General features: G+C 44.2%; 1 pseudogene across 1 annotated transcript in view; it reads left to right on the top strand.

The window, feature by feature from the left end:
* LOC311226762 (sushi, von Willebrand factor type A, EGF and pentraxin domain-containing protein 1-like) overlaps window positions 1-21,451 on the top strand; it is a 66,968-nt pseudogene that overhangs the window by 44,578 nt on the left and 939 nt on the right. Inside the window, exon 5 of the transcript XR_014621049.1 lies at window positions 7,528-7,722. The product of XR_014621049.1 is annotated as a sushi, von Willebrand factor type A, EGF and pentraxin domain-containing protein 1-like (transcript). The remainder of the gene's footprint in view (window positions 1-7,527; window positions 7,723-21,451) is intronic.

Raw genomic sequence — 21,451 nt, 5'->3', positions numbered from 1 at the left:
TACCAGTGCAGATTGTGTGGCACTGTCACTCAAAGTGCTTATGGGCGGAGCCAGGCCATAACAGCCTGATTTCTTGAGGCTGAAAAATGATGGTTTTGAGTACTTGATTAGAAATATAAAACAATGCATTTTTTGGAAAAAAAAATTACAAATGTCTTCAATAGACCAACAGGAATTGTGTAAAGTTGCCCAAATAGTGCTAGGAATAGCAATGCATAGCCCCTTTAAAGGCCAACCTCTAGGTTAAACCCTACTGATCAATTATGGGTAGTTTACATCATTGGTATATAATTTCATTATTTATTTATTTCCATTTGACACCGGAAATGCCACTCTGAAAGAGTTAAAAAGGTCCACGCACGAATAACATGCACGCGCGAATCAAAAAAGCTTATCAAAACGCCGACGTCACAACAGGTGTGGCTTGCATATTAATGAGCCGAATCTAATGTTGCTTTTCCACTAAAATAAAGTACTCAGTTTGTCTCCGTGTGGGGAGGCGGGGCTGCTGGTGATCAGCATGAGATCTCCAGAAATGACACGTGAAAAACTGCAGACCACTGATTGGTCAGAAGAGAGACGCGTGACGTCACTGTTTGGGGAGTCTGAACGAAAACAGAATGTCCGCGCCGCCATCTTTAATGTCTCGCGTAGGATATCTTTTGTATGTTTGCAGCAAGAAACGAGTGGAATAAAAAAGGATACAGTCACTGTGTATTCTGCCTCATTTATTGATGAAACAAAACCGACATCAACACAATTTGCCACCGAGCGGAGAGTTTAGTCTGACAAAAAGATCGCTGATTAGTTACGCTTGTTGTTGGGGGTTAGGGACGTAACGTTAGTTAGCCTAATGCTAACGTTAGCAGATAGACACGAGAGGCTATCTGTGTAGAATAGACACAATGAGGTAACGTTAGCGTTAGCATAATAGACACAACGAGTCTGGTTAATGTTGTTATTGATTGATTGAATGAAAACTGTGTTTTACTCTGGCTTGCCAAGCTCATCATAGCCCCTTTCGTGACTGATGCACCGAGAGAAGCTTGTGGACTCGACAACAGCGGCGGCCGCAGGGCGCCGGAGCCCGCAGCGCTAGTTAGCTCATAGCTATCGTGTAACACTAGCCTTTGCGGGCTCGGGCGCCCTGCGGCTGCCGCCGCCGTCGCGTCCATGGGCCCCCCGGCAGCGGCAGGGCACCCGTGGGGTCGGGGTGTACAGAGAGGAGAGAACCATTTTGGGTCGGCCGTTCATGCCGGCCAGCGAGCCGGATGTCGGGATATGTTGTTAGCACAATAGCTACCAAGCTAAGCTATGTTATCTACTAACGTTATAAACACAATGTGTACAACGACACAATGATTTACATTATTACAAATATGGTAACGTGGTTAGCTTTAGAGATGGATGGATGGCTATAATCACGGAGCAATAGTGAGGTGAAACAGATACATTTCCATTCGGCTAGTAGTAGCAAGCATATATCTATGGTAGCAAGGCTCTCTGCCTGCCACTAGCTGTGTGACTCAGCGCCCCCTGGTGATACCCCTGGTGACCAATACCTGTTGTGACGACATTACACGTGCACATTATAAACCATTGATTAAAATATGCAAGTGCATGTTGATTGTGTTGGGCAGACAAAATGTTTTGATAAAAACGCTAAAACTGGGTCAATTTCAATACTTTTTTTTACAATTCTTCATGAAAGTCACTGTTGGCCTAGTCCACATTGTTTATTGAACAAAAATACAACGTGGAGGTTGACCTTTAAGTCAAAATAGTTGTGCACACAGAGAGCACCACAGCAGCACAGAGCAGCAGCACAGCAGCACAGAGCAGCAGCAACACAGAAAAGTGCCAACGCCGGAGTGTTCAGCCACAAGCCCCCAGTGACTCATTCCCACCCACCCGGGACCTGCAGCGCGCCACACACGCAAACGGGAGATTGAAAGAAAGAAAAAAAAAAACATTTCCTCATACTCGAGAGGGAGAGAAAGGGAGAGAGATAGAGAGCACTTGGGGGGGGGGGGGGGGGGGGGGGGACCTGCAGCGCGCCACACACGCAAACGGGAGATTGAAAGAAAGAAAAAAAAAAAGAGCTGCCGGCGGACTGTCTTTTTTTTCTCTCTCTCTCTCTCTCTCTCTCTCTCTCTCTCTCTCTCTCCCACCCCCCTCCCTCTCTCTCTCTCTCTCTCTCTCTCTCTCTCTCTTCCCCCTCCTCCCTCCCTCCCTCTACCAGTGCAGATTGTGTGGCACTGTCACTCAAAGTGCTTATGGGCGGAGCCAGGCCATAACAGCCTGATTTCTTGAGGCTGAAAAATGATGGTTTTGAGTACTTGATTAGAAATATAAAACAATGCATTTTTTGGAAAAAAAAATTACAAATGTCTTCAATAGACCAACAGGAATTGTGTAAAGTTGCCCAAATAGTGCTAGGAATAGCAATGCATAGCCCCTTTAAGTCAAAATAGTTGTGCACACAGAGAGCACCACAGCAGCACAGAGCAGCAGCACAGCAGCACAGAGCAGCAGCAACACAGAAAAGTGCCAACGCCGGAGTGTTCAGCCACAAGCCCCCAGTGACTCATTCCCACCCACCCGCTCCTCGCCGGTTAAAGTACCACAGCCTCCCGCCTACTACTAGCTGTAGGTGCAGCGATACCAGGCTAAAATACTCTGTACACGCGGCAACAACACATACCATGTTACTGGCACAACGCTGTTTACTGATAATAATAATAATAATAATAATAATAATAATAATAATAATAATAATAATAATAATAATAATAATAATAATAATAATAATAATAATAATAATAATAATAATAATAATAATAATAATATAATAATAATAATAATAATAATAATAATAATAATAATATAATAATAATAATAATAATAATAATATAATAATAATAATAATAATAATAATAATAATAATAATAATAATAATAATAATTAACTTTATTTGTATCACACCTTTCATACAAGAATTGCAGTTCAAAGTGCTTTACAGCAGAAAAAAGACAAAATGAGCACATGTAAATATTTTCACATTAGGATCTAGCATTCCAATAGGCCACTATTTGTATGGTAATGAAAGGATTATTTTATCAGTTACATTCGATCATGACATGGGACGTTGGATTATGGGGTAGATTAAACCTTAAACACAACTGACCTATCTCAAGCCCTGCCCTCTTTTCTGGATCCTCCAACCACAGCTGTTGCTTCTCAGCAACATCCGTGATTGGAGGATCAAGAAAAGAGGGCGGGGTTAGAGATAGGTCAATTGTCTGTATATAAGAAACGTCTATTCAGATTTGAGGTCTTTATTGCCCATATTTATTGTAACGTATAATATAACTGATAGGGCATACAGACCCTCATCTGCACCTTTGATTACACTGTTTACTTTCTCATATTCTTATATTCAGAGTTAATTATATTGTTTACACTGCTTATTTTATCTTTACTATAATTCTATTGCCTATATTTATGTCTTTCTACTATTACCCTGCCCATACCTGTACCTCCCCCCCTCCCCCATGCTGCTATGACACCCGTATTTCCCCCAAGGGTGGATCAAGTGGGTCAATAAAGGACTATCTTATCTTATCTTATCTTATCTTATCTTATCTTATCTTATCTTATCTTATCTTATCTTATCTTGCAAGACACTCCTGTTTATTGACAGCTCCCATCGTGGTCTCATGGCTGTGATTGAGTTATAGTTTGTGTGTTTGTTGGAGAGTTTCCCCTGTGTACTGTCACCCCCCTCTTTGATTCAGTCAAGCCGGGCTCTGACGGCCCGAGTTCTCCAGAACCCCAGGCAGTTTTGCAACGCGGGGGTAAGGCCATCGCCTTGGCCGCGCCGAGATGCACGGAGGCAGACTCTTCGCCAAGTTGAAATCTCCGGTGTTGATTTTTGCGGACATCCCTCATGGTTCCCAGCGGTTTCCCTTTATAACTCCTATGCTGAAGCCAACAGAACAGGACGGAGAGAGATGAGGAGAAAAAATAGAGAGAGAGAGAGAGAGAGAGAGAGAGAGAGAGAGAGAGAGAGAGAGAGAGAGAGAGAGAGAGAGAGAGAGAGGCACAGAGAGAGAGATTGCTTCAGATTTCTCTGTTTGATTGTTTTACTTTGTTTTGTTTGGCTTTGACAATGTAAACGTATGTTTCCCATGTCAATAAAGCCCCTTTGAATTTAAATTGAATTGAGCGAGAGAGAGAGAGAGAGAGAGAGAGAGAGAGAGAGAGAGAGAGAGAGAGAGAGAGAGAGAGAGAGGCAGAGAGGCTAAGAGAGAGACAGAGAGACAGATAGAGAGGCAGAGAGAGAGAGAGAGAGAGAGAGAGAGAGAGAGAGAGAGAGAGAGAGAGAGAAAGAGAAAGAGAAAGAGAGAAGAGAGAGAGAGAGAGAGAGAGAGAGAGAGAGAGAGAGAGAGAAAGAGAGAGAGAGAGATTTTTTGATTTTAGAAAAACATTTATTTACATAATTCTCATTACAATGTACAATGTGTATGTCAATACAATTAAACAACTAACTACACATTATATCGGGCAACATGTGTCCCCATCACACTTAAAACCACATGAGATCACACAATAAAAAAATGCTAAAATACACCTGTCCGTCTGCAACACAACAAAAAAAACATTGAAGCTCCACCCAAACAAAAAAAGTATCCATACTTCCATTCAGCACATAATATGTCATCAAGAACAACATATGAGCAACCCAAAAGGGTCCCGTCAGTCCATTTGTGTCAGTTTTTATATCCAGCTCATGAAAAAAAATCCCCTTCATCAGGACCTTCCGTTCCACCGAAATAATCCTGCAACAGGTATTGTTCCCCGACGCTCCGCACTTCAGTCCAAACGTCCAGACAGACCCTGTTGTGACAGGCCGTCCTCAGCCCCAATAAAGAAGCCACATCCTCTGACCCGGCTACATTCACAACATCTTTCAGTGTCATTGTCCCAACTGCTTGCAGACACTGTCCAAGCCCAGGTCTACTCCCTTCCTGAATGTCCAGCCGGGCTCCACACATCAGAAGCTCCATTATCATGGTAACATTATATTATCCAGTTTTCTGAGCTTCTGCACAATCTTTCTCAGTCTAAAAACGTCCTGGGAAGTGTACCCCCCATTATTCTTCGACCTCATTTGAGTCCTTGCTGAAAAAATAAACATCTCCAAATCTTCAAAAAAATCTTCCACTTTGACACTTCTCAAATTTTTTGTTGTGTGCAGGAACTTCTGTATCTGCCTGACTGCATAACATTTTTTCCGTTGTGAATCAGACACTTGAGAAGCATTTGGGAACTCATCTTCCTCAACACTTGAGATGTCATCCCCCCATTGTTTTTCAATCTCACCCCATTGTTTTTCAACTTCATCCTCGTCCATACTGGACTGAGAGGAACCTGTGTCTTCTATGACCAAACTTGTCACTCCTTCCTTATCCTGAGAGCCCACCCCTCTATCACTTCCCACCACGCCATCCACTGTCTGACTGTGTACATTGTCCACCACCTTCAAATTTTCCCCTATTACATCATTTGTCATATTTTTTTTTATTCCTTTTTTTACCCTGACGCGGTGTTGGGCTTGGGGGGACAAAAAAACCTCTGCTCTCCCCTGTTACCTCGCCACTTGTTGAAGGGGGGGCAGCATCTCTGATTCCCACCTCCTTACCTACACAACCACTGGTTGAGGGGGGAACAGCGTCTCCCACCCCTCCCTCCTCTGTACCTGCACCACCCGCACCACCCCCTGTTACCCCACAGTCGCCGCTAGTTGAGGGGGGGGGGCAGCTTCCCTCACTCCTCCCTCCTCTGTACCAAGGCTCTGCTTCGTACCTGCTACACCGGTTCTGTGGCCCTGCAGCTGGATACTATCTGCTGCGCTACTGTCGGTCTGCAAAGGTACTCTATTTACATTGCTGGCGGTCTGCAGCGGGACTCTGTTGTCGTCACTGCTCTCTGCTCTGCGCTGCAACACTCTTCCCTCCTCTGTACCACTACCTGCGCTGATCCCAGCCCCGCGCTCCTCCTGGGGCTGAGGCGGAGGTCGCCTTGCCCCTCTCCCCGCACAATCTCGGGAGATATGACCCAGTTCCCCGCATCCGAAACACTTCCCCGAATTACCAGAACTCACAAAAACCACATAATCAAACTCATCAACCTTTATCTTAAAAACCAACTCAAGCTCCTCTCCGCTGTTGTTTAGAATCATTAAAACCTGTCGCCTGTGTGAGACAACATGCTTTAAAAGCGGAGATTTACATCCCGACGACATTTTTCTTATAGGGGAAATTATCCTCCCATGTTGTGCTAGTTGACATCTCAATAGTTTGTCACTGATGAACGGCGGAACGTTGGAAATAAAGACATTTCTGCCTGGTGTGGAGAGCGGCTCTACAGAAAGAAAAGCCCCATCAACACTTATCCCCGATTGAACCAGTGTGTGCACCTTGTCCAATGAGTCAAGAAAAATAACTACTCCTTGATTCATTCTTGCAGCTGATTTAATGCGTTTATGTCCAACAATACTTCCAACTGCCAAACTGCAGTCCTCTACTGACACATTAGGAACAGATATCTTGATACCATGCTTTCTACCAATTTTGGAAAAGTCCATATTGGCGTCTGACGTCATCCAGCAGCACAGCCTGGCCGATGCGGCCAAACAAACAAAACACTCCCACTTAACCCTATACACACCAAAACACACAGCAAGCCAACACTACACTTATAATACAATATCCCATAAACAAATTAACAAAATAGACAGATAAAGATAGAAAAAAACTCACTACACCTCCAATCTCCAACCTCTCCAATCTATCCAATCTCATTCCCAGCATGCACTGAGAGAGAGCGAGAGAGAGAGAGAGAGAGAGAGAGAGAGAGAGAGAGAGAGAGAGAGAGAGAGAGAGAATGATCCATTTATCAACACAGAATGGTTCTGAGAGTGAGGGCCTTCTAGCTTTAGTCCAAGAAATGCATGAAACCCATGTCCATAACAAGTCCTGTGGTCCGTCTCTACTTAGATTAATTTCCGATGACATTATTGTTCCTTTGTGCCAATTTTGATTTACGACCACTGAAAATTGTTTTATTGCTGGCGGGTCCAGCGGGCCCCTCTCGGAGGCCAGCTAGATCAAATCGCTTTGGGGTAAAAAAAAAGAAAGAAATAAAAAGAAATGCAGGAAACACGCTGCTGTGCTTCCAAGAGGCTTTTTATAATTCCCAGATTCAACTTCCACTGCTTCCAGCAGTGTTTTCCTGTTGAAATGTACAATGTGACTTCAGCACAATTCAGAGTTTAATGTCAGAGCAAGAAATATTGACTGTTGCATATTTAGTTTTCTTGTTTTTCCTTTCATTTGTAATCTTCCTTTTTTTCTCACTCTCTTTCTGTTTTGCTCTCTCTTTCTCTGTTTATTGCTTTTTCTCCCTCCTAATCACTCTCTGTCTCTCTCCCCCCCCCTTCTCTCTCCATCTCTCACTGGTTAGAGGTACGTTGTCTCCCCATGGTGACTCTGAGAAACGTCCTGATGTCGCCCCCTGGCTGCGGGAGGAGGGAAGCGCCACCGGGCACCTCATGTCAACTCGCCTGTCGTCAAGGTTACCGTCTCCGTGGAGACAGGAAGGCAGTGTGTATGACCTCTGGAAACTGGAGCGACACTGTCCATCAAGCCACCTGCATAGGTAGTGAAGTCACCAAGGGTCTATGTTCTGTTCTGATGAGATCAGAACCAATACTCTGCGTTGTGAATTGTCTGTCCTAAAAGCCCTTGTACTTTCAAAAGACCATAACTCTGGCCTTGTTTCACGGCGGCTATGCAGGAGAAAAAGAGGAGAAATTGTACCAGCATCTGTTTTTAATTCAAAGTTAATATGTGAAATCACAATGGTTCTGGTTCAATTAAAATGAATATGCTATAATATTAAGGTACCGGAATCACTATGCCGCTTGCCCTCAATATTAGACTAAGAAAGTAGATTAAAGAATGTTAGTTGTTGAGTTGTTGATGTTCTTTGTTGTCTGGCTCAGGGCCACCTCAGGGGGTGTGCGAGCAGTGCGGTCGCACAGGGCCTCGCGGGAAGGGGGGCCTCGCACAAAAAAAACAAAAACAAAAACAAAAACAAAAAAAACATTTTTTTTGTTTTTTTTTTTTATATTTTTTTTATTATTGCAAAACAAAAATTATTAAAAGTCAGTACTCAACACATAATGCATAATGAAACTAACAGTCAAGGTGGTTAAAATTACATGCAAGTACAGAAACAAGATAAAAAAAAGTCTATAATAACATTTGAACCGTATACAGTGTATATCCAGCGAAATTAACAATTATATAAATGTTTATATAGAACATACCCCTAATACCTATTTTCTAAAACCCTACACACATATGCTCCAGCTCGAACCCCCCCCTCCCGGACCCCTCCTTGGATAGTACCTCCATTATCCCTCACTCCTAACCAGACACTACCATTATAAGCTAGCTTTTATTCTCTCCACCACTTCTACCCACATTGACATTTTGGATTCGTTGAGACCCAGAATTCTTGCTGTAGATATTTCTTGATATATCACATCTAGATATGTAAGAGACCAAACTTTCCGGCAAATTTTTTCCGGTTGAAACCAGCGTGATGCGATCAGTTTTTTAGCAACTGTGATACCCGATAAGACCAATCTCTTTAGCTGTGGATTTACTGCAAACTCAAAAACATCATTTAAAAGCAATACAGAGGGGTGTACTGGTATATTCCAAGATACGAGTTTTGATAATTGATGGGTCACATCTTTCCAGAATGCCTTAACTGGTGGGCAGTCCCAATACATGTGCATAAATGTCCCTTCGTCTCCATTTGTACATTGGGAGCATTTTGAGTCTTGTTTCAGGCCCATTCTGTTCAGCCTTATAGGAGTCAAGTATGTCCTCAAGTTCAAGTTCTTTAATAGTTGTCATCCAGAAGTACAGAATACTTTCATACAAAATGCTTCTTACTGTTACGCTCCAGAGACTGTGCTAGACAAGATAGTATCAAATAACATAATAACATAATATAGCATGAATTTAGAAGAAGAAAATGAGGTCACAGTGTTCGGTATAGACATATGTACAATGTTCTGAGTTACCATATAATATACAATACACAATACTATGCAGTGTACTAATGTACAGTACTATCTAGTGCAAAGCAGAAATGGGATGAGGTACAATTTTAGGTACAATTTACAGTAAGGTGTACGAGTTGTAGTGCAATCCTTCATCCATAAATATAAAGTGTGGGGAGTGGGTGCTACAGTGTGTTTGTTTAAAGTGGGTGTGTGCTATAAGTGTGTGGAGTGGGTGCTACAGTGTGTTTGTTTAAAGTGAGTGTGTGCGTGTGGATGTGTGTGCTATGTGCGTTTGGTGGTTGTTGTTGTGTAGTGTTCATTCATTGTTCGTTTAGCAGCCTGATGGCCTGGGGATAGAAGCTTCTTCTGAGTCTTTCTGTGCTCGCCTTGAGACTCCTGTATCGCTTGCCTGACGGCAGCAGTTCAAAGAGGCAGTTGTTCGGGTGACTGGAGTCTTTAATGATTCTCTTAGCCTTGCCCTTGCAACGCTTGTAGTAAATGTTCTGGAGGGTGGGGAGCCCCCCTCCAATTGTGCGTTCGGCTGAACGTGTCACTCTTTGTAGTCTGCTTTGGTCTTGTGCAGTGCTATTCCCAAACCAGGAGGTGATGTTGCCGGTCAAGATGCTCTCTATTGTACATGAGTAGAAGTTCTTAAGGATCTTCTGGCTGACTTGGAACTTCCTTAGGCGCCTGAGGAAGTAGAGGCGTTGTCGTGCCTTCTTCACAACACTGTTAATGTGTGTGGTCCATGTCAAGTCCTCGGATATGTAGGCTCCGAGGTACTTAAAGCTGTTGACTCTCTCAACCGGTGCCCCGTCGATGCTGAGGGGGCTGTAGTCCTTGACCCCCGACCTCCTGAAGTCCACAATCATCTCCTTTGTTTTGCTGACGTTCAGGGAGAGGCTGTTTTCCTGGCACCATCCCGCCAGGACCTTGACCTCTTCCAGGTAGGCCCTCTCGTCGTTGGCAGAGATCAGGCCCACCACCACTGTGTCGTCAGCAAATTTGACGATTGTATTGCTACTCCGCTGAGCCACACAGTCGTGTGTGTACAGGGAGTAGAGGAGGGGACTCAGAACACAGCCCTGGGGGGCCCCTATGTTGAGGGTGATGGATGAGGAGGTGCAGTTGCCTGCTCTCACCACCTGGGGTCTGCCAGTCAGGAAGTCCAAGACCCACTGGCAGAGGTCATAGCCCAAGCCCAGGTCCCTGAGCTTGGCTATGAGTATGGAGGGGACTATGGTATTGAATGCCGAGCTGTAGTCGATGAATAGCATTCTCACATAGTTCCCCTGCCTCTTGTCCAGGTGTGATGCTGCTGTGTGCAGCACATGGGATATGGCGTCCTCCGTGGACCTGTTGGGGCGGTATGCAAATTGCAGGGGGTCCATGTTGATGGGGAGGGAGGAGCAGATGTAGCCCTTTACTAGCTTCTCGAAGCACTTCATGGCTATGGAGGTGAGAGCTACAGGGCGGTAGTCGTTGAGGCAAGCAGGCTTGGATTTTTTGGGTACAGGGATAATAGTGGACTTCTTCAGGCAGGTGGGGATGACAGCCTGTTCTAAGGACAGGTTAAATATGTCAGTGAATACTGGGGCCAGTTGGTCGGCACAGACTTTTAGGACGCGGCCGGGGATGCCGTCTGGACCTGCTGCCTTCCTGATATTCACTTTTTTAAAGGTCCGCCTCACCTCATGCTCTGTTACCCTGAACACTGCGCCTCCATCAGCAGCCGACCCCCCCCCCCCCATTGCCGAGGCTTGTGAGCTGGTGTTGTTATTACCAGCATCAAACCTCGCATAGAAGGTATTGAGGTCATTTGCTAAGGAGATGTCACTGTTCAGTTTGAGGGAGGCGCCTTTGTAGTCTGTCATCGTTTTGAGCCCCTGCCACATAGCTCTAGAGTCAGCTTGTTCAAACTGGAGTTCAATTTTATCCCTGTAGCGTCGTTTGGCCTCTGACACAGTCCTCCTTACGTTGTATCGCGCCACCTTGTGGTCATTCATGTTGCCTGCCTCTAGGCCGTCGTTGTATGCTTTGGTGCGCTCTCTCAGAGCTTCACGGACGGATTTGTCTACCCAGGGTTTTTGATTTGGGTAAACTTTCATTTTGGTAGTGGGGATTGTTTCTTTCACCCTAGTACAAACATAGTCCAGCACTGTCTCCGTGTAGGCATTAATGTTATCTGTGTCGCGGAACACATTCCAGTCTGTGTTGTGAAACACTGACCGGATCGTATCCTCTGACGTCACATCCCATTTCTGCACCTCTCGCGAGACTACGGGAGTACTTTTAATTCTCTGTCTGTACTTCGGTGTAAGAAAAATTGATGCGTGATCTGACTTACCGAAGCCACTATCAGAATGAGCCTTGTAGCCACCTTTAAATTGCGTGTAACAGTGATCTAGGATGTTACCGCCTCTGGTGTTGCAAGTCACATGCTGATAGAAGTCGGGCAATACCTTTCTCAGATTGGCGCTATTGAAATCTCCCAGAACTAAAATGGCGGCGTTAACATTCGCCTCTTGGATTCTATTTACCTCGTCGTGTAGTCTGGAGAGCGCAACCTTGTTGCTGGCTTCAGCTTGCGGTGGAATATACACTCCGACCAGGACGATCGCCGTTAACTCCCTCGGGAGGAAGAAAGGACGACACTTGATGGTTATATATTCCAGTTCTGGGGAGCAGTGGTTGGATAGTTCCTTCACGTTAGTTGGGTCACTCCAATTTTTGTTCAACATGAAGGCAATACCTCCTCCACGTTGTTTACCGGATTCTGCTGTTCTATCCTTGCGGTGAATGAAGAAATGATCGGCCGGTTGGATGGCGTGGTCTGGGACTTCTGGCGCCAGCCACGTCTCGATGAAGCAGAGAACGTTACAGTCCCTAACGTCTCTCTGGAATTGAATCCTTGCTCGGATGTCGTCTAGTTTATTGTCTATTGATTGTACATTGGCTAGCAATATACTGGGTAGTGGTGTCCTGTGCCGCCTGGTTCTCAGCCTGTTACGGACTCCAGCTCTCTTTCCTCGCCGTCTGGGTCCTTTGTCCCTGGGGGCGAGATCCGGTCCTGATGTCCTCAAGATCTCAACGGGCCATTGTTGCGGTTCAGAGAGCTGATCCAGAGAGTAATCCAGTCGGTAAGTTTCCCGTAATCCAATGTCTATAAGTGACTGACGGTCATACACATTAAATGCACCTACTGTTGGTACAGACAAAACTCTTAAAACTATAAATATTAACAAAAGTATGCACAGTCTCGACGGAGCGCACAGACAGGCGGCCGGACGTAGCGGCGCCATCTTCCTGTGAATATAGTTAAGATTGATTTGTTGATGGTCCGGGTTCCTTGATGTAAGACGGACATTTGCCCATGCTTCTTGCCAATCAAAGTCACTTTCCAGGTCTGGAATATCCCTCCTCCAGACAGTGTCTAGTTGAAGGGTTTCATACGAGGACGTTAGTAATTGATAATAAAAACCTGATACAAAACCTCCCAATGTTTCTCTTTCATAGAAAAATTTGTGATATCTGTGGTGTTCAACTGGTATATGTAATGGAACACCGTGAGACCTCAAACATAGGCGTAACTGTATGTAAAAAAGCCATGTGGACTCGGTGAGGTTAAACTTTGTGCATATTTCTCCATAACTACAGAAGCCCTGGTTATTAAAAATATCCCCTAATGAGTGTATGCCTTGCTCTTCCCATATAGGGAATCTTATAGGACGTTTTCGCATTAAGAGTGCATTGTTATTGAATATGGGAGTGTGATTATGCCATTTTTGAGGGTTAGGATATTTTTTTTGTGTTTCTCGCCATGTTCTGATTGCATTGGTAATTATGGGGCCAAACATTTTTTTTATTTATTAATTTCTTTCTTTATTTATTTTATTTTAAAAAAAAATTTGCGAGGCCCCCCTTCCCGCGAGGCCCTTTTTCATCACAGACCTAAAATCTAGTTTTGCTTATATGCTTATATATTTCACATTAGACACGTTTGTAGAATGTGTCTGACTTGTTCCTAGGTCTGCGGCTCTGCAGCAGACATACTCACTATTGGAGCTCTGGGGCTCTGCAGCAGACATACTATTGGTTTCAACGAAGGGAGTGGTTACATCATGTGTATGCCGGCGTGCGTCAGCTGCGTTTGACTATTTCGCGCGTGCAGCTTTGGAGGTTATGCTTAGTTATGCCAGCCAAGACGAAGAGGTCGGTCATTATCAGTCGGTCGGTCACCAAGGAACGTTGACGAAAGGCCTCTCGCTGGCGGGACAAAAAGAAGCTATTCGGAGCCTTGTCATGGTGCAGTCGGGATATAGCCATGATGATGTCGGCTAGTAGCTAGCTTAGCTAAAGGCTAACTAGCGTTAGCTAACCTAGAGACAGCGCATGCAGCCAAGATGAAGAGGATGGTCGTTTGGCAGATGAACTTCGTCAACTCCACGCGGTTGTCTCCATCCTCTTGGACGTTTGGTGAGTTTTTAACCTATTCTATTAACTCTATTCTATTCCCGCCGTGGATCTCTCTCTCTCTCTCTCTCTGGAGCCAAACTGGCCGACTAGCTGTTGTAGTACTAGTAGCTAACGGTGTGTGGCCTGGTGTCAGCACCTGTATTGCTTTTCTCACGTTGTACAGTTTTTCAGTGGTAGCCGCATAGCTTGCTTCTGCGTTAGCTAATGGTTAGCGATAGCCGGGTTGAGCTAACTGTTAGCCAGTTAGCTGTTTCGCTACGACGTTAGCTGCCGGCTGCGCTCGGCTGGGAACGTTAGCTTGATGCTATCAGTTAGCCTAGAGTTAGCTGTTAGCTTGTGCTACGACCATTGACATTAGCCGTGAGAATAGCAGGGGGTTCTGGCACTCTGACTACGACATCATCTTTGACAGAAGATGTAGTTGGGCCTGCACCATGACAAGGCTCCGGCCATAGCTTATTTTTGTCCCGCCAGCAAGAGGCCTTTCGTCAACGTGGAGACCTGTGTTGCGGCCTTTCGCCCTGCGTTCCTTGGTGCAGGTAAGATGAATGAAAATGTCATGACATTACCCCACTCTTCCTTCCTTCCCCTCCCAAATGTTTTGTTAATAACGATGTTTTTTTCCAGGCAAAACATATGTTACTTCACAACATTTGGAGATACGACATGTGCTGTGTGAATTGTCTTGGTCGTTTGTGTAGCTCGGGTAGCGTTGGGCCGTTGGCCAAAGCTGTGTGTGGCCTGGTGTCAGTAGCCTACCTGGCTAGCCTATTTAGCTGATGTCGGCCATTGGCTCCTTGTTGCTTTGTTTTCTCTGGTATAGACCCTCTTCTCTTTGGATTTAAGTGTTGATCTTTGTCCTTTTGGATCTATGTATATTCATGTTGCCTTTGTGAAGTTATCTTTTCCTTCTGTTTTGTTCTTTCATTAAAAGTTGAATATCCTTTAGGGGGTCATCTTTGCTTATCTCTCTCATACATGCTCTCTCTCTAACACACACACACGACAAACACACATGCTCTCTCTCTCTATCTCTCTCTCTTTCTAACACACACAGTCTGCCTATGGCGGCCTTTCTCGATGGCTAGGCTGTGCTCGCTGAGTCTGTACCTAGTCAAGGATCTTCAGTCACAGTGCTCAGGTATTCTGCCACTGTGTACTCTCTGTTTAGGGCCAAATAGCATTTCAATTTCTTTCCAATGTGTCTCTCTCTCTCTCTCTCTGTACACTGTATATTGACTGTAGAACGGGAGCTCTCTCTCGCTCTCTCGCTTGCTATATGTTGACTGTATCATGCCCAGCCTCGGACAGCACTATTATTTAAGAATATGTTGACTGTATAAAAAAAAAAAAAAAAAAAAAAAATTATATATATATATATATATATATATATATATATATATTTTTTTTTTACCTTTTGGGGGGGGGGGGGGGGGGGGGGGCTCGCGTTTAAATCTCGCACAGGGCCTCGCATTTCTCCCAGGCGGCCCTGGTCTGGCTGACAACAAAAGATTCTGTTCTCGTTCCAAAAGCTTGTTATCCGTGTTCTCCTGTGCTCGCGCCGTCCTCTGTGTGAAAAGGTGGGTGTGTTCCTGTGTTGGGTCCGTTTCAGTGTGTCTTCCCAATCACAACACCCCCCTTTTTATCAATGAGCCGGGAGTGTCTGCGTGATGTCACAGGAGTGACGTCAAGCAGATATTTTCCTCCAATCACGGGCTCCCTAAGTTTGAATTTGAAAGAAGGGCTGTCTTAGGGAGCACACTAGCTGTCTCCTTTGTTTGTTTCAAAGAATAGCTTTACTGTCTAAATTTACTTTATAGTTTTGTCTTACAATTCAAGATGTATCTTTTTGAATCGGGGATAACCAGATGAACACATAGATACCCTTTTCTACTCAAAACAGCTTTATACTTGACCAGAATCACAGTCTTTTATCATTAATTCCACTTGTATAGTTTCCTAATCATATTCTTTTAACTTAAATCAATATCAATTTTATACAGTTATTATTCAGCACGTTAAGTATTTTTCCAATGTAGTCCAGAAGTGGCTTAATTTCAAACTCTGTGATTCTTAATCATAAACATTGCATATTTCATATCATTAGACTCAGGATTATTACCACAACATAACAGGAACATTTGCAGTTCATTTTAAGCTAATTTAATTATAGAAACAGACATTTGAAAGCGTACTTGAGTTACTGAGATAGTGAATCCTAGTCCCTCCTACTGCAGCTGTCCCAACATGTCGTGCCACAGGGCCAGTTTAACAGATACCACCGATATGTGACTCTTGACCTATTGTCTTCTTGTTGCCAACAGTTGTATGCAAATCTACCTCCTGTTGTGAGCCCAAGTCTCTGTAGACACACACAATCTCTGAGCTAAGTCACTCTAGTCAAATCAGGTTTAAACTATATTTGATTGCCAATTGTTACACTTTGACTGTTTCTATAAGACTAGAACACATGATTTTGATTAGTTACTGAATTCCTTAACCCAAGGTAACAGACATCCTTTTCTCTTATCTATTTGAACACCAGTTTCAGGCAGAATGCAGATCTATGGTTACCAAATGATACTGCAGTAGCTCTTTCCATCTGTGTGTGTGTGTGTGTGTGTGTGTGTGTGTGTGTGTGTGTGTGTGTGTGTGTGTGTGTGTGTGTGTGTGTGTGTGTGTGTGTGTGTGTGTGCGTGTGTGCGTGTGTGTATGTGTGTGAAAGAGATAGCAATGATGGGATCCCATTGTCGACAACAAAAAAGCAACAGCGGAGAGCGACCGGAGCCCCCCCTACTCCCTGGTGCAAAGGCCAATCCGAGAGCAGAGCATGCACAGCATAAACAAGGATTTTTGTTACATTCTTTACCTGATGGACACGCCCCCCATCTCACTAAATATGAATAAAATGAGAGAGAGAGAGGGAGAGAGAGAGAGAGAGAGAGAGAGAGAGAGAGAGAGAGAGAGAGAGAGAGAGAGAGAGAGATAGAGAAAGAGAGAGTTTGTCGTCAGCTACGGGACCCTAGCGTAAGAGAGTGAATGATAGCACACAAGAGAGAGAGAGAGAGAGAGAGAGAGAGAGAGAGAGAGAGAGAGCAACAACAAGAGATACACAGAGAGAGCGAGTTGCAGGAAACTTGGAGGAGAAACTTTCCATTCCCCTATCCTCTTCACAACCCCCCCCCCCCTTTGTGAATGGTGGGAACGGGGCTAGCCCCATCGGTCACTAACTCGAACCATGTCGTCGCCCCCCCCCCCCCCCCCCCCACCTCACTCGGACGGGGCTCCGGGGAACGATGTAATGGAACGCAGCCCCTCCAGATGCCTGGCAGGTGAAGCAGGTGGCGAGCGGCTCCTCTGCCTTGACTTTTAACGTCCTCTCAAGCCTCTCCCTCGTTTCCCCCCGGCGAGACAGGAAGGTTAATAAGGGCGCTGCCGTTACGGAGAGGAGGAGAGGAGAGGACGGGATGTCATAAAGATGAAAAAGAGTGGCGAGAGAGAGGGAGGGAGGGGAGGGAGGGAGTCTGAGTCATCTAGAGGTGTTTCTAATCTTCTCACTGGCACAGTTGGCCTGGGGTGAGAGGGGCAGGAGGGAGGGAGAGGTGGAAGGAGGGAGAGAGGAGGCCAGGGGGCTAGTAGGGAGAGAGGAGGCCAGGGGGCTTGCAGGGTAGGGAGAGAGGGAGAGATAAAGAGAGATAGAAGCGGGGAGGTGGGGAAAGAAAAAGAGGTAGAGAGGAATATAGAGAAACCGATAGAGAGGTAGAGAGGAAGAGAGGAAGGAGAAGAGAAACAGAAAGAGGAGAGAAGGGTAGAGAGGGACACACAGAGGAAGAGAAGAGAAAGAGCTAGAAAGATGAGAAAGTGATTGTAGGCCCCCCCCTCTCTCTCCCCCGATGACGTGTGAAACATTTCCACACTTTTACCGACTGGAAGTTTGTGTTTGGGATTAACAGAGCTGCTCCGGTCGACTGGTCATCAAATCCAGCTGAGAGCAGCTCTCCTGCACAACGGACATAACCTGTGTCGACAGCTGGGAGGCTCAGGTCTTGGATGCTTATCACACGCTACAGTATACAGAAGTGAACTGAGCTGAACTGTGCCGGCGTTTACAGGTGCTATTCATGCTAGCAGGGGCTGTAGCTTCCTGTTTTGAAGCGCGAGTCACACGCTTGCCGGTCGTGAAAGACAGCGGTCGAACCAGATCAAAAGCATGCACTCGATTTGGCCTTCAGTATTCCTGAGGAGTGTTATAAGATAAGATAAGATAAGATATTCCTTTATTGATCCCCTTGGGGAAATTCAGGCATCATAGCAGCATGGGGGAGGGGGGAGGGGGGGTACAGGTAGTAGAAGACATGATACAGGTTGTGAAATGATCATCCTACAGTGGAGAAGTAAAAATATAAATAGAATAAAAAATAGGCAGTGTAAACAATATAACAATATAATTTACTCTGGGCATGCGCATAAGGGCAAGTAGGCAGTGTAAAAAGGTCAAGGTGCAAGAGAGGGTATGAGGGTTTATTTGCCCTACAATAAATATAGTTACAATATATATGTAATCTAATAATCTAAAATCGAATCTAATATATAATCTAAAAATGTTAAATAAAATGCTAAACATATGCTCTGATGAAATAGTATACAGTATACACATAAGGTGCAGTATGCATAAGGTATGTAGTCGTGATATACTTCATATGTTATATATTGGCCGTATACTATACTATCTGTGCCGGTATATAAGTAAATAAATACTGTTCACAATGACCCCCCTTCTTCTCAGATATGCCCCCTCTGTTGAGTCCTTTAAAGGAACACGCCAATATTTTGGGAAATTAGCTTACCGTCTTCTCCAGAGAAAGACAAGAAGATAGATACCAGTTTCCTCTCTGTGCATTCAGTGGAAAGCTATCTGGCTGCACGTTAGCCTAGCTTAGCACAATGAATGGAAGCGGACATGGCCGGTTAGCCTTCGGGGGAGGTGTTAGTTTGATTGATTGATTGATTGAAAACTTTATTAACAGATTGCAGAGTCGGTACAATACAGTACAGCTCAATACACACAATTGTTAAGGGGATGCAGACCAGAGAAAGACTTTCGTCTTGTTTACATCAGGGTCCCCCATTTTCAATTAATCAGGACATATATGACATACATGACATACAGATAGACAGTACTGCTACATCTATACATTTATGACATACCAGATTTGCATATACAGTACTGTTTGTGATACAAAAAGAGTCAAGAAAAGGGAGTATATACATTTGATGTAGAAACTGTACATTGGAGGAGGTTGGGTGGGGTTGTGTGGGGGGGGGTTGGGTACATTGGGATATTGACAACCATACTGGGTAATTTACATTGGAGGTGGTTGGGGGGGGGAGAAACACTGTATAAACAAGCAAAACTGTACATTGGGGGGGGGGGAGACACTGTACAAACAAGCAAAATTGTACATTGGAATATTGACAAAACCATACTAGGTAAATGACTGTACATTGGAGGGGGTTGGGTTAGGACATTTACAGGGGCCAGTTTCGAATTGCAGTCTCCCGTAGGTGTCCCTTGAGAGTGGTTTTGAAAGTGGGTAGTGATTCACATTCCTTTACAGCTTTGGGTAGGGCGTTCCACATTGATGTGGCATAATTGCGAAACGTGTTTAGTCCCTTGTTTGAGCCGAATCTGGGTTTAACATGATTTGTGGAGCTCCCTCTGGTGTTGTGATCGTGGTATTCACTGACCTTTGGGAAGTATTTTGACATGTACATGGGTACCTTGGTCGTGTAGTGTATCTTGTAGACCAGGCCCATTGCAAGTTGCTGTACTCTGTCGTCTACTCTAAGCCATCCTAGATTGTCAAAGTGGGCAGGGGTGAGGTGGGTTCTAGGAGTAAGGTCAAGCAGTAGTCTGACCAGTTTGTTTTGAGATGTTTGTAATTTTGTTTTTAGCGCCTTTGAGGTGCTTTGGTACCATGAGGTGCAAGCATAGTCGTAGTACCCTTGAATGAGTGCTCCTGCCAGAGTCTTCAGGGTATTCTTGTTTACCAGAGAGGAGATCCGGTACAAGAATCGAGTTCGTTGGTTGACTTTTTTTATTACATTGGATGCCATTTTGTCACAGGAGAGATTAGCCTCTAGGATGGAACCCAGGTAGGTAATTTCATCTTTCCTTGTGACAATATTGTCACTCACTGTAACTGAGAAGCCGTCGGTCTTGCTGAGTTTGTTATTTGAACCGAAGAGAATGGACTCTGTTTTGCCCATGTGTAATGATAGTTTGTTATCAGCGAGCCATATGCAGATTTTGCCTAGTTCCGAGCTGAGGGTTGAACAATGCCTAGGCTAACCGGCCATGTCCGCTTCCATTCATTGTGCTAAGCTAGGCTAACGTGCAGCCAGATAGCTTTCTACTGAACGCACAGAGAGGAAACTGGTATCTATCTTCTTGTCTCTCTCTGGAGAAGACGGTAAGCTAATTTCCCAAAATGTTGGCGTGTTCTTTTAAGTCCAGGCTCAAAACACACGTGTTCTATATGCTAGCCTTTCACAGGATCTCCCTGTGTTTTGTACCTATGCCTATCTGTTTTTAATTTGTTGATTTGTGCCTATGCACTGTTGTGTGTATTGATTTCTAATGATCTATTCCGTGTAATTTTACTACCTGCCCTGGTCTGCATGGCACTTTGATCAACGCAGGTTTAAAAAAATGCTTCATATATAAATAATAGGGCTGTCAGTTTATCGCGTTAATTAGATTAATTAATTACACAGGAAATTATCGCGTTATGAAAATGTACTCAAAATTAATAATAATAATTAAAAGAAATATTACAATTTTTATAATTTTTTTTATCTCATTCATTCCATAAGAACGTAGAATAAACATTTCCAGACTTTTTTTTTAAATGGCCAATTTGCATGTTCTTGGTATCTGATTCTAGGGACATCTATGGATCTCAGGGAATGTATTCCCAGTGTCAGAAATACTGTGTCTGTTACAAGGCTTGAGTAAATTGTAATGAACCAAATGAGAATATCAATAAAAAAAAATATATATATTTTTTTTATCTTTGACTGTGAATAACACCATGCTAAAATTGACCAGACCTGAAAAATCTAAGCAAATGAATAAAGGGAAGATGATTAAACAGAAGGTTTTGTAGATACAGTACTCAATTCTGCCATCCGGACACATGCAATTTGAAATATGATTATAGAATATAGAATATCAGGCCTAAAATGGTTATGCAATTAAAATGCGATTAATTAGATTAATTAATTACAAATCCTGTAATTAATTAGATAAAAAAAATCGCGTGACAGCACTAATAAATAAATTGTATTTGACTTGACTCGCGACCGCACGCGTTTTGAATGTGAGTGAACTGACACAGCCAGTGGAAATTGTGCAAGCTCAGCATCACTTTTGAAGCCAGGCACCACACACACACACACACACACACACACACACACACACAACAAAGGTTTTCCACAAACTCCCAGAGCAGCGTCAAGCTGGATTTCTCCCCGAAAAATAATAACAAAAATATTTCCCAGCCTTTGATCGGCAGCACATCACACGTGTTCTTTCCCGCGAGGAACACGGCGGCGGCGTTCGTTTTCCCGACGCGAACCCCCAGGGAGACATCCGATTGGTTGTTCAGATTCAGGAGACATCCGATTGGTTGTTCAGATTCAGGAGACATCCGATTGGTTGTTCAGATTCAGGCCACCCTGAGATTTTGGTACGGCTGATTACAGGGACTTTTCCTCTTTTCTCACAGAGCATTGGATTCATTGGTAGCTGTGGGAATTTCTCCAAAT

This window comes from Notolepis coatsorum, assembly GCF_963971535.1.
Source record: "Notolepis coatsorum genome assembly, chromosome: 4".
Lineage (NCBI taxonomy): Eukaryota > Metazoa > Chordata > Actinopteri > Aulopiformes > Paralepididae > Notolepis > Notolepis coatsorum.
This window is presented reverse-complemented; position numbering and strand designations above follow the sequence as displayed.